Genomic DNA, 7,478 nt, shown 5'->3' with positions numbered 1-7,478 from the left:
GGAGGGGGAGGGAGAGAGCCTGAACCTGAACTCTCCCTCAAAAAAGTCGACATGCTAATGTATCAATAGGATGAACAAATGTCAGCGCGTTCGATAATAGCCAAATAAACAAAAGACGTAGCATCAGATATAGTGTCTGAGATGCTACTATGCAAGTCTCCGCTTTTCCCAAGGCCACAACTTGAGTACAGTACACGTCACCAGCGAGTCCGTGTGCTTAATGATGTCTGCCAATCGCAAGAGCAGTTATGCCATCGCCCAAACTGTGACATGGGCAGACAAGCCTGTATTCATACGAACATAAATGCCCTCTGAGTTCTGGCCCACTAGCGGGACGTATCACGCGAAGTATTCACGAGCACTGGTGATTAACATGTCAGGTATAGCGAATGTGCCTATATTAAGTAGCAATCGCGATGCGCGCGCGGACGCACGGGATTACGGCATCGCGTGGCCGCATGTCCCAAAAATTCGCGTCCTATAAAATGGACTAAAACAAGTTACTTCATAGATGTTTTCCCATTCCTTCCGAAATACCAGGTATTCCAACCAGTAGTAAGTAATAACACAAAAGAGAAAAATACTGGATAGAAAACTATGGTTTGGTGTAGTAAACTACTCCCTCCGTTCGGAATTACTTGTCGCAGAAATGGATGTATCTAGACGTATTTTAGTTCTAGATACATTCATTTTCGAGACAAGTAATTCAGAACGGAGGGAGTACTTCATGACAAATCATAGAATTGCTGAATCTTAATTCCAAACGTACATTTCATTATAAGATGTACGTATGTACCTCCATTCAGTCGAGATTTTGTTCAGTCGAGATCGATTTTCGGAAGGTGCAAATCGATCGAGGCATATACAAAGATATATAGCAAGGATATATAGAAAGTCAAATATATATAGAAATTGTTTCACAAGCGCCAAGACAAACCTAAGTTATGCTCATGCCGTAATCATGCCGTAATCAAACCTAAGAAAGCAGATTACATAGCAAGGATATTCATGTTAATGTTTACATGTTTGTTGGTTTGTGGTCTTCCATTCCAACTTTGGAACAAAAAATATAGAGGGGAATAAAGTTTCAAATGAGTTAAACATTACAACATTCTTAATCCACCCAAGAATCTGTAGACAGATAGGAGATGTTCAGCAGTTCATACAACCAGCACAAATCGCCCCAACAGGTGATAAGGATAGATAGACAAAACATAGAAGACAAAAGTAAGATAGCTTATTTGAAAGATAGGGAGATCACATCTCACAAAAATTAAGATAGCTTACTTGAAAGATTGGGAGATCCTTTCATCTCAAACAAACCATCTCCCCGCTGATGGCTAGAATCTCGTCTCACAATCCAACAATCTGAAATTATCACGGAGGCTGACGGCAAGGAAGAAGGGCTAGTTGTCAGCCGAGACGGATGGAGGTGGAGCTGAATGTGCAGCGGTGCCATGGATCGAACTACCACCCCTTGTTGAATGGACACCATCATGTACCTTCAGCTGTCGATCCAAGAGCCTGGAGTAAATAAAGAGCACCAATGGATGTGCCTGCAATTATTCGTGGCCAGCAAGTGGCACACGTTGATGAGTTGCCATTAAAATCTTGTAACATCGCTTATTTACCTCCTCGATTTCCGGCGACTATTTGCTGCTCGTGAGGTGACCTTCTGGCCCGTATCAAATGGAAAAGGCATAGAATACCCAGGCCAGCGAGGCATACATACCCAGGCTAGCGAGGCATACATTTTTTTTCGAAAAGGGGGGACTCCCCGGCCTCTGCATCAGAACGATGCATACGGCCAACTTTATTAATACGAGGCATACATGGAACAGTTGACCCATACGCCTAAATAACAGACTGCGGATTTTGTTATGCGAGCATCGGCCCAGCTTGTATAACACTCGGTGCTCAGCACCGAAGCCCATACGGGATTGGAAGTACATCCAAGGGTCAGAAACGTATAGAAGTTCAGATAAAATGGTTGAAAACATTGACAGCCCGAGAATGACAGATTAAGCAAGTATTATGGGAGAGGAAATTATTTGTATACCTCGGAGAAGCTGCTGCAGTGTAATTGCACTGTGGGTAAATGGGAAACAAATTCGGTTTCTGTTGGGCTGTAATTCTTGTGGCACTTGAGATAACATGAACAACCTCTTGTCTGATGCCACCTCTGAAACAAAAAAAGTTAAGCAATTAGTCCAGGGCGTTTCTGCAGGGATGAGTTGGGTAAGAAATCACAAACTCAACAGAACTTGAAGGATTCTCATTCATTTTAGCAAGTGCTCACTGTCAATTCACACTGATAAGGCCTGACAACTGCTGGTCTGAAAATGTAAGCATATTCAGTTGCCTCGTAGTCATTTTTGGTCCTAAACAACAAAAGGAAACGAGAATAAGATTGAACTCAAGTTTGACAAACTTCAGGTTCAGATTTCTTGTAAGTGTTTTGCCTTTCCTTTTTAATAAAAGTTGGGGCTGGGGGGCAACCCCTATCGTTTCAAAAAAAAAAAGATTTCTTGTAAGCTATGGATCATCTTCCATTGCCATCCACATATGATCTATAAATAAACAACTTAGATGTAGAATAAACTTATTGGTGCAGACGAAGAAACGTGTCCTGCAGCGTACCTCTGACCAGGTGCTCGAGCGAGGTTGGATCTGGCGGCAGCATGCCCAAGGACTCCAGATGTTGTGTAGGAAAAATCAGGTACTGGCTCCCGCGGTGTGGTGCCGGGTCTGAGGTGGAGCTCGTCGCCGTCACGAGAGAAGACAGGAAAAGGAGAGTGCGAGCTGCGAGCCAAAGGGAAGGACAAGCGGTGGCGAGAGAGGAGAGATCGAGGGTGGTAATCGAAGGAGAGAGGCGAGAGGTCGAGGTCGTCCTAAAGAAACAAGAGGGCTCCGATTTTGTTCGGGAATAGCGGCCCGTGCATATTAAGCCCAGGAGCAGCCCACGCGCGAGAGGGCGGCCGCCAATTTATTTGTATAGGGAGCATCTGCCCAGCCCGTGTAGCGCTCTCAGCGGGATTGAAGTTGCATCCAACGGTCAGAAATGTCGAGGATCGTAGATCCGATGGTCAAAATGCTGATGGCATAAGAGGGCTCGATTAGTGCTCAGTTTTAATGTATCTAAATTAATTACATTACTAGCAAAGAACCAAAAATGAAAGCAGTACTCGACAGACCTCAGCTTGGTTAATACTACTCAGCTAGCTGGTTTTATCTTGATGCAACGACCGGACAGCAGAGCTTTGGCTTTGATATCTGGATCATCTATCTGCCCAAGTGCATGTCAGTAATACTTTTTTTTTATTTGCATGAGGATGCCAGTAATACAAACAGAAAGGAAATTGTATGTTTTATCCTTGCCTTCTAAAAAATTGTCCAAACCACATCTTAGGTTTTTAATTTACGCTGAACCCTTTTTCTATATACACTGATCTTTTTTTAATGTACGGTGAAACAAATTAACTCATGAACCTTTTTTACACAAACTGACCTTTTCTTTAATGTGTGAAGTATGATGACTATTTTATTAGTATACATTTAATATTTTTCTAATACACACAATTTTTTTTTGAAAAAACAAACCAACCTAATACGCACAGGCAATTTTATTAAATTCTTGAACTTATTCCAAAATTTGCTTTTTTTGAAATCACGAACAATTTTTGACACCATTAAAAAAATTTAATTCACAAATATTTTTCAAATGCGAACACTTTTTAAAATTCGAAAACAGTGTTATGAAAGTCTTGAATTTTATTACATTTAAGTTCAAGCACTCGAAATGAAAAGCAAAGAAGAAAAATGTAGCAAACTTACCGTGCGACGCATATGTATGCAATTACACGTTGGGCCAGCTCCTATTTCTCGCCTGGCTAAGAGAATAGCCTAGTAATGTGTACCTCCCGTCGCAGCATGCTGGTTAAAATCAGCCGGCCGATTCCTGGCTTTTCCACCGCACTGATCGGTTTTCCTATATTCTCTTCTTTTCTCTTACGGTTTTCCTTTCTTTTTAATTTTTATTTTTAATTTCTTTCCTTTTCCTATGTTTTTCCTTAATATTCATATACAATTTTCGTTTCCTTTTTTATTTTCTCTGAAAATGAAGAATATTGTTTTAAATTCGCAAGCATTTTTTGAGTGCGGAAAAATTTAGAAGTCACGACCACTAGTTTAACTCGTTCTTATTTTCTGATACAATTTTTTTGAAGTTAGTGCACTTTTTACAAATTTGTAAACTGTTTTTAAAATTTGAGAACTTTTTCTCGAATCGACAAAAAATTCGAAATTTGGGAAGAAATTTTGAAATTAGCAGATATTTTTAATTCATGGATATCATTTGAATTGCCAAAAATTTGTAAATTGATGATTATTTTTTCAAATTTGGGAACTTTATTTGACATTCACATGAATTTCAGAGAACAAAACAATTTTTGAAATTCAATGAACAACTTTTGAAATTAGATTTTTTTAATTCAAACATTTTTTAAAAATTCATAAACATGTTTTGTATTCGTCAAAACGTTATCAATCCGCAACATTTTTGTAATTCATGAAAAGTTCCTGAAATTTCAAATAATTTTTCAAATTCATGAACATTTTTTGTAATAAAGAAAAAAATTAAAATCTTGAAACCTTTTTAATTGAGATTTGTGAACAATTTTTGAAGTAAAAAAGCAAGAAGAAAATATAAAAAACAGGAGCGCCGAGCCACACACGGATTGCCCAAAATGGTGTGTGAAAAGGTGGGGTGCGGTATAGCTCACTTTTCTAGCGCGCGTCATGAAATAGGAAGACTCTTGAAGGGATATGGCTCGGTTAGCACAGGGCGGACGCATGTTGACCTCTACAGAGACAGCTGCCCCCCACTGAGCACACTTTTTTTGTTTCTTTTCGAATGCCCATATATTTTAAATCTGTAAGAGCAGCCAGCCACTAAGAAACATCCCAGCAAGAGGAAACAAGAGCTCCTATATATTCGGCGCTTATAGCACCCACAGTCATAAAATTAGCATAGGTTATATCAACACCAATTCAAACTTATGATTGGAAGTCACCTTGGAATGTCTCTCTTCGACAAGATCAAGATGGATATGAAGATGGTCCAAAACGGAGTTCGGACTCAAAAGTTATGACAAGTTCAGAGATGCTTATGTTGACACCAGAGTAAAGAAATGCATAAAACTCAATCAATATGGCCTCTGATGGAAACTGTTTCAACATGAAAGTTGTGCGTCTCGTCGAAACAATAGATTTTGATATAAAAATCATCTTAATCCGAGTTCATATGCAACCTGTGGAGACAAAATAAGGTCAGAAACAGAAGCTGCAGAATCATTTCGGACCAACCGAGTTGATTGACTCGGTGAGACCGAGTTGATCCTAAAAATTACAGAAAGTTATAGAAAGTTTGCAACGTTCACTCGGTGGGACCGAAAAAAACCAATCGGTGAGACCGAGATTGATCCGGAAATTGCCAAAGATTCTTGTCCGAGTTAGGTTAGGGTTTTTGATGTTTTGGATGGAATTTTTATTGCTTTTCTTGTACGGAAAGTCTAACCACCTCATAAATAGATGAGGGATGACGGCCGATTAAACAACACATAATCGAACAAACAAATCTACTACTTTTTCGTGTTCATCTATCTTTATCCCCCTCCCTTGTATCTTGCTTCTCGTTCTTCGTTCGTTCTTCTTCATTGCAGGGCGGCGAACCTCGAGGCCCTAGTGGTGGTCAGGCCGACCTAGGGCAGCCCATAGCCGCCGCGCGCCCTGACGGGGTCCCTCCTGGGCATGTGGGGTTTTGGGTTCTCAAAAGCACCCGACGGACTGCTTGCGTACCACGCTTCCGGCCGGGTCTCCTTCGACGTGAGTTGCGGTGCATCACCCCCGGCGTCGAGGGTACACGGTGACGTGTTCGTGTGCGAACACACTTTTTGGCGACTCCGCTGGGGATCGAAGCTTTGAACGGTCTCCATCCCGTTCTTGCTACGAAGAGATCGTCATCAAGTTGCTACAATCTACAAAGGTAATATGAATACCCAATTCCCCTTTGTAGATGCAAATAATCCATATGTTGTTGCTGGATCACCTAATGAGCATAATATATCGGCTAGCCCTAGTTTTATCAATCATGCATCTAATTATGCGCAAGGGCCGATGCAAAACAATCTTCATGCTACAAATTCTTATGATTTTAGCAACGTACAACATATGTATCCAAACTCTCATGCATCAGCAACCCCACAAATCCATATGCCGATGAACAACATGATGGGTTTGGTTAATCAATTTTAAACACCTCATGTTAAAATTTCCAATGGCATACAAGAAAGTGTTTCACCTTTTTATTCATCGGCAACTAATTTGCAATATGTGAATCCAACCTTGCCGATGGATGGGAGAAATGGCCATGCTACTACTAGCTATTCGGCCAGTTACTCTCAACCATCATATGCTACACCTCATGTTAGTAATTTTTCGGCACCATACACAATTGTAGATGCTCATAATTCGGTTTCACACCTTTCTGTTCATAGCCGAATAAATGTAAATTTTACAGGAGCGGTTGTGCCAAATATTGTAGAAGATGAGGTAGTGGTGGCTGCATTGAAGAGTTTAGCCAAAAATAAGAGGATTAGTGCTCTTTGCCTTGAACAACATGAAAAGGGGCTATTTCCTGATTATGCCGCAATAAAAGCTAAAGTTTTGCAAGAAGATGAATCTTTGCCAATTGATAAAATTGGTGAGCAAAAATATGGTTTTGCAACAATGCATATGCCTTCACTTAGTACTACATCATATTATACATCCCCACTATTGCAAAATTTCGGCAACAACTGTGTGTCATTGCCGAAAGAATCTAAAAGCATTGGGGGGCAATCGTATCCGGAGTGGGCTGAAATTGAGAAAAATCTTAAAGCCAACTTTGCTGCTCGCCGTCAGAAACAAATAGAAAAAGAATTGGCTCAGATAAAAGAAGGCTTGACAATTGGTAGTATCAATGAAAATAAGGATGATTCGGAACTTGAAAGTGCTTCGGTTGAAAAAGCCGAATCAAGTAGTATATAATCCGAATCCATCAAATCCAAAGAGGCAATCATTACTGAGAAAGGGCATGGCAAGCATAGCAAAACAACTGTGCTTGATTTTTCTGAAGTTAATGGAACCTACTTCCTGCCCTATGAGTTCCGTGCCGTAGAAATTGACAAGCCTCAAGGACAAGAGCAAGTAGCCAAACAAAGTTTGGCTGATAAGGATCTTCAAGGTAATGATTCAGGAAATAAATAAAAAGATGATGAAGAGGCGTTGGGGAGCCACCCAAAGATGAAGCAAGATATTGTTCAAGCCACACCACTATCATGCTCTCCCAACATATTTGAAGAGGTATGTTTAGCAAGTAATTTACCTATTTTCAGATTTGGTCAAAACTTTATTGTTGATGCATCCATCAAAAAAATCCT

The sequence above is a fragment of the Triticum dicoccoides genome, chromosome 7A (genome assembly GCF_002162155.2).
Source record: "Triticum dicoccoides isolate Atlit2015 ecotype Zavitan chromosome 7A, WEW_v2.0, whole genome shotgun sequence".
NCBI classification, from domain to species: domain Eukaryota; kingdom Viridiplantae; phylum Streptophyta; class Magnoliopsida; order Poales; family Poaceae; genus Triticum; species Triticum dicoccoides.
Note: the sequence above shows the minus strand (reverse complement) of the source record.